At 35.6% G+C, this 12,398-nt stretch overlaps 1 long non-coding RNA gene across 1 annotated transcript in view; it reads right to left on the bottom strand.

The window, feature by feature from the left end:
* Positions 1-313: 313 nt before the first annotated feature.
* LOC139363615 (uncharacterized) overlaps positions 314-12,398 on the bottom strand; it is a 49,822-nt gene continuing 37,737 nt past the window's right edge. The window contains exons 2-3 of the long non-coding RNA XR_011624294.1: positions 4,057-4,175; positions 314-450 (exon numbers count right to left, since the gene is read on the bottom strand). This is a non-coding gene — a long non-coding RNA (uncharacterized lncRNA). The remainder of the gene's footprint in view (positions 451-4,056; positions 4,176-12,398) is intronic.

Below are 12,398 nucleotides of genomic sequence, written 5' to 3' on the forward strand. Positions count from 1 at the left end.
CCTGGAAGTGGGGACACACCTACATGAGTTTGAGCTTTGTAGAAAGGAAGTCTGCAGCAATGTCAGCAATGTCTCAGTATGTCCTTTTATAAGAATCTTTCCCAGTTGGCTCTCTTTCTATTAATGATCTCTTCCCACCGTTAGAGAACACAGAGAAGTTAGTCAGAATCCAGCCAAGTAGGCCATGTCCTATTAACCCAGACAATGAAGGTTTACCAATGAATGAAACTACAAATATTAAGAAATATTTCAGAATAAAATGGAGGTGAAAACTTTATAGTAGTAATGAAAAGACTCAGGTTTATCACTAACTTCTTGCTTGCTTTTGATGTGCTTCCCTTTTATAATGAATTATCTCAATGATGTGATGCTCCTGAAAACCAGACTAGTAGAAATCTCCGTGGTAGATATCAGAATGCAGTTTATCCAAATGCAGAACATGTCCTGTTCCTGTCAATTAGGGAGAGAATAAATTATTTCCTAAAGTCTTTATATTTATTTTGAGAGGCACAAATCATAGTTTTGTAATCCCTGAGAAGCCACCGATAACAGATATTTTGAATAAAAGCAGAGTATCAGCCACAGCAAAAACTAGATGCCAGACAAATTGAATTTTTATAAAATTTATGCTTTCTCCATTTGTTTTCACTTTGCTGCTAGGTAATTCAGACACTATCTTCTCCTTCAAATTATCTTTAGCAAAGGTCCAACTAATCTTCACTTATGTATTAACTGTGGAGGAATTTTACCTTGCACAAAAATAATCTGCTTTTCAATAAGGACCTCCTGACAGTCAAAGCATTCCAGCTTTAAAGTGAAATGAATGAATGCTGGCAATTCAGGGCCTTCAAAGAGAAAAAGTGATAATTCTCAGGACACTTTTGTGTTCTTTGAATGAGGATCCTGTGAATGGCCCCATATTCCATTGAGGCCATTCTGGTCCTATGTGTGCGGTGAAATAACTTCCTGCCTTGCCTCCGATCTGCCCCAAGCACTGTCAGCATTACAGGGCTGGGCGTGTAGAGTTTATATTTCTACTTGGAAGGGCCCTGAAAGATCCCTTAAGAGAGCTATTACAGTCTTTTGTACCTCTCATTTTTCTTGCAGAGTCTAGAGGGAATTAGGAATTGGGGAGCATTCTGTCTCTCCCCTAAGGGTGATTAAGAATCAAGTTTCTTGAGGGTGTAAAGCTATAACCTTCTTAATGGATAGAAACTTCATAAATCTAATCCTGACGGCTGTCGTATATTACTTCCAAAGCTTTTTTGTTTTGTTTTGTTTTTGAGATAGAGTCTCATTCTGTTGCCCAGGCTGGAGTGCAGTGGTGCCATCTTGGCTCACTGCAGCCTCCGCCTCCTGGATTCAAGCAATTCTCCTGCCTCAGCCTCCCAGGTAGTTGGGATTACAGGCATGTGCCACAACGCGTGATTTGTGTGTTTTTTTTTTTTGTATTTTTAGTAGAGTCGGGGTTTCCCCATGTTGGCCAGGCTGGTCTTGAACTCCTGACCTCAAGTGATCCACCAGCCTTGGCCTCCCACACTGCTGGGATTACAAGCATAAACCTCTGTGCCAGGCCTATTTCCAAAGTTTTCTGTGGGTGTCCTGTTATTTTAGAGAACTTGAATCTAGATGGGACTTTTGGATTTAATTCTGTTTGCTTATGTATCTGTTTTATTCAATTGCTATTGTTAGTGGAAGGAGTTAATGACATAATTCGTGAGGAAGAAAGCCTGGTGGAATTTTAACAATAGCAAGAAACAGTGGTGTGCTAATTTGGTCATTGTACATATCCCAGCTTGGTATCTCAATTTTAACAGTAGCTTATGTGCTAAGTCATGCATACAGATGTTGAAGATACTACCTCAGGAGATCTTTCAGGCTGCGAAGACTATTATACCTAGTGTAGTTTGTTACTGAGATGCTCACACCCTCTAGGGAGCAGCTAATTTGTGCAGCACACATGATCTTTTGCTTGTTGTCCAAGACTAGTAGAAGACATATGATTTCTAAGGCAAGCTTTTAACTCGCAGTGCTAGTCTCTGTATATAACTTAAGATATTTAAGAAGTCATAAAATGACAATTTTTGCTATTACATGAAAAATTTTTATCTCATATATAGTATGAAGAATTGGACATTCAGTTATGCATTTGAAATATGCAAGAATGAAGGCCACTTTAAAAAATTGGGTCTATTTTTAAAATATGAAAACAAACTAATAATCTATCTTAGTATGGTATATAATATTGCATACATTTGAAAATGGAATCATATTTTGCTGAGCTGGAAATTGCCCTGATGTTCAAAGTGTTTTGTATAAAAAGATTAAACAATATTGAGATTCATCTTTAAAAATAATTTTAAAACTCTCATTAGGGTATACTTTTCTAACATTAGGTTGACTTAAAAACCAAATCTTAGCTTGTGAGAATTAGGGTGTGATCATATAATTCTTGCTCTTTTTCTTTCAGTAAGAACATAGAATTCTATTGATTCCTTTATTAACTTAAATATTTATTTTATGTTATTCAAACTAATAAAATGTGAGAAGTATGGATTCCTAATAATGATACAAAAATAGGTCAGAAAGCGCCATCCTTCCGGCTTGTATCAGCTGATAGAAGAATGTTCTCTTCAGTTTCTGCAGATCCGTTGTGTGTTAAGGCGCGGGCAAGGGCTAAGGTAGGAGTTGCTTCCTACTCCTTGTACAAAATAGGATCTGCACATTATCAACAGGATGGAAATAACCAAACAGCAGTGATTATGAATGACTTTATCTGACCAATCTTATATTTCCAAGCTTAAGCAAGCTTTAAAAAATGGAAATCCTTATTAAGGCTTTGCTCCTTGCCATGATCTAAGGCAGAGCCCTCCAAAACAGTAACCTATAATTGGGGTCTATGAAATGGAGGACTTCCCACAATAAAGTAATTCTGCTTCCTGCATCTGCTGGGAAGTCTTTAGAGTAAATCTAACAAATGTTCACAAGGAACAGTTCCAGAAAATGTTACTTTCTCTTTAAAGGAGATGTGACTGTAATGAGTCTTTCTCTCTCTCTCTCTCTCTTTCTCTCTGTCTCTCTCTCATCTCTTACTGGTTTGCTAGAATTAGATGATACAGTAAAATGAGCTCCATGGCATGGAGGTTGGATTACTTATTTTTGTAAAATTAATTTGTTAATAATGTATACTTCTAGTCATGGAATTTCCTACTATGTTCTTTTTGGAACTTTTGTCATTAGTCTGAAGACCTACTGTACCTGTTCTTTCTTCTGGATATTTTTCAGTGATCTTTGACTAATCAAAACTAGCATTTTGGCCTGATCTAGCATTATGTAATAAAAATGAAACCCTTCTCCCCCTAGTAAGAGAGCAGTTGTAACTCTATATCTAATTGCCAAAAATAAATAATACTATTTATTTCTATAGAGAGAACTTGAAAATAGTAACACTTACAATTTTAAATTAGAGGTCCACATAGAATAGTATAACACAAAATGACATGGAATATTTTAGCACACCGGTGGAAACCAAGAGATCTGAGCTCTATTAGAGTAAATGACTAGTCAATGACTATAAGCCTTTCAACAATGAGGACTTCAGTTATTCTTATCTGTGAAGTTAAAAAATGGGGTTATAGATGTACTGAATTATTTTTATATTATAAAATTACATAATTTACTGTGAAATTTAAGTGGCACATCCCTTTTTGTGCTGTTCTGACTACTAAATAAGATAGTATATGGAGAGTCCTAATGTGGTGCCTGGGACTCGGGAAAGAATGGATAAATAGCAGTGATGTTCCCGATGGTTTTGTGAATTACGTTTTCACTTAAAACATGTTACTTTAGCAATAACCACAAGATGGCAGTATACATCTTCATAGTTAAGTTTTTTTTCTATAATTATGCTGCGGAAGGAACTGGATGTATTATTGTTTCAGCGACTTCCAAGTGGAACAAATGAAATAGTTTTCTCACTTGAAAGGAGAGCAGTTTTAAGATTTTATGTATACATATATGCACACATCAGTTTCCAACCTGCTGAAGATTACATACCTTGATACATTTTTCACCTAACCACGTGTCTTCTGAAAAACTCTGAATACATTTTGGTCCCCTTCTATGTGGACTGATGCTTCTTGGATAGTGGATTCTCCTTCAGCCTTCATGTCTATCTATGAGGATAAAAGAGAGAAATAAATTATAGTTCAAATTTTGCACTTTGGCTGGTGAATCCTGGGCATAATTTGAGTACTATGTGATACAACCTCAAAAATGAGGTGATTTTTTAAAATAACAATTTTCTTTTTAATGAAATGAAGGCTAGCTAGCTAGAAAACATAATCTTATTTTAAAGAGTCATGAAAAAGGAAATCTGTTAAAGAGTCATGAAAAAGGAAATCTGTTTAAAAGATTAAAGCCATTTGAAATCTATAAATGAGCATTGAGTAGGGGAAAATGTGTTTTCCTGTGATGGTACATATTGCACATATTTTATTCCAGTACGATTAGCATGGAAGTGTCAGTTCTTACTAAGAAGAGTTGGAACTCACACGTTCATCATCACCGTGTTCTTTAAATTGATTTTTTTTCCCTATGGTGGATTTCTTTTTGTTTGAAGGGTCCAATTTGGTTCAGAAGGAAACATTTGACAATGAAATATGTAGGAGCCACATGTATATATTATAATTATTTGGCTAGCATATGACATCAGTTAAGTTATACAGAAAGTCAAAATTAAAATTCTGATTCTTTCAAATGAAAAATGATCTCAATTTTTGTTTCCTGTGAAAGGTTATTTGTATAAATTGACCTGTATGGCACCAAAATAGTAAGATGTCTTACAATTAAGTTTGCTCATAGAAAACATTAAAGAAAATGATTTTTATTAAAATAAAGATACACATTTATGCACATTTTTTAAAAGCACTGCAAAAAAATAAAGGTTTGTAAATGAAGGAACTCTGGACTGACGCTTGCCCATATTGAGAACATAGAAACACCATTGATATATTTCTTCACATTTATAAAATTACACAAAAGTTATATACAGCGAATGGAGAATAAAACCATACCTCTGTTGTAGTATTCCAAGAGTATATAGTATAGTGTATATTTTATCTATAGATCCTCATTGCCCTCTTTTAATGAAGGTAAATGATAGACATTATTCTAAGTTGGAAGATGAATTAACTTAGAAAAATAAAAATTGTTTCAAAACTCTGTTAAATTGTTTTGATGCAACCAACTTACTTCTTCCTCCATCCCTCCTTTCCCTCCCTCCTTTCCCTCCCTCTTTCCCTCTTTCCCTCTTTCTCTCCTTCCTTCCTTCCTTCCTTCCTTCCTTCCTTCCTTCCTTCCCTCCCTCCCTCCCTCTTTCCTTCTTTCCTTCCTTCCTTCCTTCCTTCCTTCTTTCCTTCCTTCCTTCCTTCCTTCCTTCCTTCCTTCCTTCTTTCCTTCCTCCTTCCTTCCCTCCCTCCCTCCCTTCTTCTCCTCCTTCTCCTCCTCCTCCTCCTCCTCCTCCTCCTCCTTCTTCTTCTTCTTCTTCTTCTTCTTCTTCTTCTTCTTCTTCTTCTTCTTCTTCTTCTTCTTCTTCTTCTTCTTCTTCTTCTTCTTCCTTTCTCTCTTTCTTTGTAACTCTTTTTCCCTCCCTCCCTCCCTCCCTGCCTCCCTCCCTCCCTCCCTCCCTTCCTTCCTTCCTTCCTTCCTTCCTTCCTTCCTTCCTTCCTTCCTTCCTTCCTTCCTTCCTTCCTTCCTTCCTAAATCAGCCAGCATCATAAGAATTCTGAGAGCTTTCAAAATCTTTAGCTTAGCTCTAATACTAGCTCAACTACAATTATTGTAATTTAAAAAAAAAAAGAAAAAAAGAAAAAGGCAAAGCCACAGATTGAACTGTTGATAAAAAGAGCAGCTTGGATGGGGACATTTAGATGGGAAGAAAGTGGTAGTGGTCACCATCGAAGTAGGTCAAGAAATCTTATCTGATTTTCTGGTAGTATAAAAATGTAATTGGTGATACACTTCAGTAATGCCTTATTTGATATGATAAAGTATTTTAATTTAATTTGATTAAAGTCACTTTAACTCAGCATCCACTATGTAGAGGGTTATTCCCTCCAAAAATATATTTTTTTCTTCTTGTACTTGGCTGAAGTATAGTGACTAGATTCCTGGATAAAGAGCCTGGCATTTTGAGTTACTGTTCTGGCATTTACAAAGCCACTCAAACTCTTTGCTAAAGTCTTCAGTTTTTCATCTGTACAACAAACATCTTTTGCTAGAAAATCTCTGATGTCATGGTCAGGGCTCATGTTCTAGATCACCTAGACCAGTTTATTATCAAGACTTTGTTCTATATAATTTTAAGGTTTTCTCAGAAACATATAGGGGCTGCCTTTGCAGAAATTGGTAAATATACTGCTGGCCAAGTTTCAGCCAGAGCAACCTCACCTTTACCTTCACTCATGTGGATAAGAAGTAAGCTTTTATTTGAAGAAGCTCTCTACCTTAAAATGGTTGAGAGCCACTGTTCTGGTCTGGATTTTCCTCTCCCCTTATTTTATAGAGGAAAGACAAAGATCCAAACGGGTTAAGTGGTGGGTTTAGGTCACATGGTGTAAATAGAACTCCACCCACAACCCAGGTCCTGACCTCCAGGCTACAGCCCTGCACCTCCACTACCCTTCCCTATGCTTTGTTTCTGGTGGAGTTAGGCTGCTACCTCTCTGCATTTCAAGCATGAATCTCCCACTTCTTCAAGGAGTAGTTCAGCCTATTGAAGAATAATATCTTCTTTTCTCTATTGGCACCAGTATGATGGAAAACAGAAACTTACTCATTCTTCTCCACTCTGTTTTAATGTACTTAGTAACAAATGGCTTCAACAAATTCTGCTAGCTAATTGTTGTTACAGAGAATGGTTCAAAATAATATGTTTCGAAACCAAATTGCTATTTTCAGCACATGTCACCCAATATTTAATAGCATAAGACCATCCAACCCCATTCAGCAGATCCAATATTATATAGAGAGTACATTTTTGCAAACTAGAATAGAGCACAGTGGGAAGTTACATGACTCAAAGTAAGACTTGAATGGATGCTTTATTATGGCCATGCTCTAAAGCATAGAACTCCTAGGTCTTGATTGCATATTTGTCAGTGTGTTGGAGCAGACCCAGAGATGAGGTCTGAGGAAATTCTTTGCTCTGCCAATATGGGTTTATTGACCCACCTCTGTGTGGAGGTGTGCTGACCATTTATTCAGCAACAAGCCTTGATTAGGCAATTTAATTACTACAAGAAACTTATTCAGCTGATTGTCAAAGAATATGGATTTGCCCTTAATCAGCAGTTCAGAATATTTGCACTGCAAGTTCTAGCCAGAGAACATAATTTTGAATTCTTTGCTGTTCAATTCCTATCAAAATCTTGCTTTTGAGAAATTATAATCAAGGAGGATTGACTCAGACTACAAAAGTCATTGAATGTATTTTAAAATCTTTGTATTACACCATCAGAATGTTGCACACTTACACCATGTAGCCTCTTCTAAAATTGATTTAAATCAATTGTATTGCACATGTGACATTAACTCGTATGGACTAAACAAAGGAACCCTACTTAAAGTTCTTAAAGGGGTACCACTAAGGAAGTGGGTTGTTACATCTCATAGTATGATTTTAATGAAAATTTATGGATGAAGTTCTTTTCAGATATCTAGTATCAAGAAAGATATCTGTACCTAAGTTTAAAAAGAATTCTTATGAATACCATGAATGTTTTTACTGGTTTTATTTCATTCTTTGTTTTGATTGCTAGGAAGCACTGAGTTGAATCTGCAGCCCACCTCTATCATATATATTAATAGGTGCATTTATAAAATGCATTTTTAAAAAATTTGCTAAATTTTTTGTTTCCCTTTCATATGTTTTACCTTATTATTTGTATTATGAGAAGAAGTCATAGATTTATTTCTTTTCCAGAATAATAAATACATATGAACATAAATAATCAAATCTTGAGGTTAAGGATAATAAGTATAGGCACCTGAGTATTAATCTGGGTGTCTGTGCTATCTCTTGTCCTAGTCATTACCAAGACATACTACCTCTCAATCCTAGTCATTACCAAGACATATTACCTCTCCATCTCTATCTGTTTCTCTTTTTCCGCACTTCTAGTTCTACTTCTACTGGCAGTAGAGCTGCAATCAAAGAGAGAATTGACTGTGTTCTCTTGTGGTCAGTGAGAATAAATGTAAGCAGATCCCAAGAATCATGTCAAAGGTATATATGACAAAGGGAAAAAATGTTAAATTGATGCCTGGAAAGAAGGTAAATGAAGAGGAGAGGACCCAGGAAACTGTAAGACTGGATACTTCATTGGGGAGGGGGTAGGAAGGAAACTTTGGAACTATTTCCCTTAAGAAGCAGATATGAAATTTAAAGGACAAATTAGTTATCTGGGTGATGAGCATTGCACACCTCTGCTCTGTTTCCACTTGTAGTCACTAATAAATAATCTCAATGTTAATTATAGGAATGCATTTTTTTTGTGTGGAATTTGAGGGGATGGGTTTCCTGTCTGGGGCCATAGGGGCAGCAGAGAGGGAGAATGCAAGGTCATGGGAGCTCAGATGACCAGGTTAGTTTCTGATACTGAGAAACTATCATTCTCAGGGAGTGGCTTAAGCTTCCCAAAGTCAAGAAATTGTGTAGGAAGGAAGAAGATTCTAGTCAAATTTACTTAAATCTCTGAATGACAAAAGACCATACTGATATTTGTTAGAACAGGGTAATCACACAATTTATTATCCATACCAGGATACTTTTGAGGGTGTAGAGGGTGTTATTAATAAATATGCTGTAACAACAAGTGTATATCTGCATTGTCTCAGACACAATGGGACAAATGTCTGCTCCACATATAACACTTAATCGTTTTTCATTATATTGCACAATGACTTGAAATGCACTTTTAGGAAATACCTAGTTGCAATGAGTATTTACAAATAATCTTGAATATACACACTTAAATATTCAACCTAAGCTGAAGCTCACCCATGACGTATTTTCCAGTTTCCCCCACTCTTTGCTCTCCTTCTTTATGACCATAGACCAAGCCATTCTAGATTGACTTATCTTTCTCTTTGATCCCATGGACCCATTCCATGTCTGAATTCTCAGTTACAGGCCTAGGCTATATCACATAGTAGTTTTGTCTGTATTCTTCACTAAACCTTATTACTCATGGTTTATACTCCTATAACATATCATAATCCCTGGCACATAAAATATATCTAGTAATTGTTTATTAATTGAATGAATGAGTTGAAATATCCTTTGTAGTCAATGCCACACATCTTTTTAATTCATCATCTCTTATGCCAACATGCTCTGAAGCAGCAGGTTGAGTTTTATACACTTGTACCATGAAAGCGTACCGGCGCTTGGGTTAGACTGCTAGGTTGAAGGTAGGAGAGGAGCTGAGAGGTGTAATGGATAAGAATTGCTGTCAGTCAATTCCTGGGAGCATCTGAGCCTAAGTGTTGATCTTCGTGATGCCAACTTTTCTCTCAATACCTGCAGGGAATGCATTTCAACTTTGAGAGAATTACTGACTTTTGTTGGATTTTCTGATCTTATTAAACATGTTTTCTTCTAATGCACTGCCAACAAACCACAGATTTCTAAACATTTTGAGATCTATGATTTTTCGTATTTTGAAAGGCTGTGCACTGACAAAGCTATGTTGTGGGAGGTGTGAGAGCTGACATAATAGACTGCAACAGCTCTCTGAAAGGAGCATTAAAATCTGTCTCCTACAATAAATTTGTATTCCATTTAGAATCGGTCTGATTTTTTTTCCCCTGTGATACTGAAGATTGAGAAGATGTACATAATTTATTATTATCTGCTTTTTAGGAGGTGTACTGCTAAATTAATGTATGTTTGAAGTGTGTTCTGTTTCTTCCAACTTTTGAAAGTTAATAATTGCTCTTTCAAAATTGATTAACTTCAGCAATAATGAGGAAAATGATATTAAATATTTATCAGGTACATGCAACTCAGAAAAGTGAAAAGATACTTTTCCCAAGGTTATGTTTGTTGACATGTAAGGTAGTCTGACTTAATTCTTTCTTGGTCCTGTTCCATTTTACAGACCTTAAATGACTTCTGGATTTGATGTGCTGCCATGTTATCATTACCTTTCATCTCTTCAACATCTTCCTTCTTCAAAAACATTATGTACAGCAACTGTAATAGGCATCTGTTGTTGCCCTTATTGCCTGGCATCTAATTCCCCTCTTATTCAAAATTGTTGTTCAATTTTGTTTTGGGACACCAAATCTCTCCTGATGGCAGCTATGTGTTCTGAATAGTCTCTACCCTACTTTTAGTTACACCCTTGAGTCATCATCAACTAAACCCAGCCAACAATCCCATTCTTCTAGCTATTACAAACTTTAATCAGAGTCAATGAGACACAAGATATTTACTGATGTTTCTAGAACATGGATGTTTTCTCTCTTCTCATGGTTGATACGGTGTGAGCATGCAATATTTGGAACTGTAGTAACCATTGGTTATTACCAGGTCTATTACCAACCCAGAACTGTTGGTAGGCCCCTTTGGAGAGCTTGAGGACACAGTAAATACCATTGATAGAAAAGCAAAGGGACAGAGAAGAATGGAGTTTTTGTGACCGCTTTCAAACCACTGGATGAAGCCTCTCCTGGATTCAGATCTGCCTCTGGATTTGCAGTAAAATCAGCCAAGTATGTATTTCCTTTAGAAGTTTCAAGCTAATTTGAGTGGAGATTTCTATTCCTTACAACTAAAAACATTAACAAAGAAACACTTGATATGCAGGGATTTCTGAATAAATCAGAAATGTTTTGATTTATCACAGTTTTCAGATTAGAAAAGTGAGAGGGAAGAGTGGAAATTGAGATAGGAAGTTAGAATTGACTTGTGGGGGGTGGGACTTTTGATAACAGAAGAAGAATTGATTGCATCACCATTTTGGGGAATGGATAGGAGTTACCACTTCTAAACGAACAGTCTTTCCTACCAAAGATCCTTGAACTGAGAAGAGGTATCTTTCATGACTATAGTGGGTAGTGGAAACATTGGTTATAGAATGTCTGTAAGATCTAATATTGATTATGACTTGTTGAAAAGATGTGATAGGCAGTTTATATTGAGTGTACCGCTTTATAATTTCTAACTCAAATGAAATTTTTTTTTGGAATATTTTCTGAAAAAGCATAGGTAACATATAATATTTGCTACGTTACATGTTAACTGTTGCAATTTTTTTGGCATTATCTCAATCATGTACAGTATCTACTTCTTTAATCTACCTCATTATTCATTCTCTTTTTTCCATTTATTTTATATTCTTATACTATATTTTTCATTTTATTTTATTTATTTTAATTTATTAAACAATAGTGTCCTTGGATTGCAACCACAGGAGTTACCTAGTATTACTACTAGTACCAATCATTAAGAAATTTCACTCTCTATATAGCCCATGATCTTTTCGCTTTCTGAGAAACATATTTTCATATCTAAGGTCTATAAGCTATAGAACCTAGTGAAAACATAAATCACCAAAAACATACACGGCCTTAGACTTATCTTTCATAAATGATCCAAAGAGATTTAGAAATTATAGAGATCACTCACATGGGTATAAATTAGTTCTACTTTAAAAATTAAACTGGTAATAAATAGATAGGAGCTCTAGAACACAGTTTTTCTAGGGAATCAACTCAAATGTAATAAGGAATTTCCAAGGAAGTATAAAATGAGAACGGCCAATTTTCTAACCCGATAATACAGGTTTTTTAAATTTTTTTATTTTTTTTATTTTTATGCAACAGACACAAAGTAGTCATTTTGTTATTTTTAGACAAATTCCTATGAAATAAAAATTAAGTGATAGTTCTGCTATATTTGACTGTTTTCCTAGCATAGAGTTTCACCTTAAATTTTGGTTTAATATCTGGACCACTTTTACTTATATGATAACATTTTCTTTTGAAAATAATTTCAACATTTTGACTTTATCTTCCTAATGCTTTTTGTAGGTAGTAAGGTAATTGAGGGGGAGAAGGTAATGTGGGAAACAAGTTACTGTTATTTCTTCTTTTTCTTTATTTCATATGCTTCCTCTATTTAACAAGATAATTTGCCTTCCTGTGGCTCAGGGTCCCTATATATAAACTGTTCTTTATAATATTATCCACCTTATTGGTTTGTTGTGAGGATGAAATGAGTATGTATATTGGCAGCACTTAAAAATCCTTAGAATTGTATGCATGGTTTATGGGTTTCTATACATTCTACAAGCGGAGTCACCGACTGCCTTTTCTTTAGACTCTCTTTT

The sequence above is a fragment of the Macaca nemestrina genome, chromosome 6 (assembly GCF_043159975.1).
Source record: "Macaca nemestrina isolate mMacNem1 chromosome 6, mMacNem.hap1, whole genome shotgun sequence".
Classification (NCBI taxonomy): Eukaryota; Metazoa; Chordata; class Mammalia; order Primates; family Cercopithecidae; genus Macaca; species Macaca nemestrina.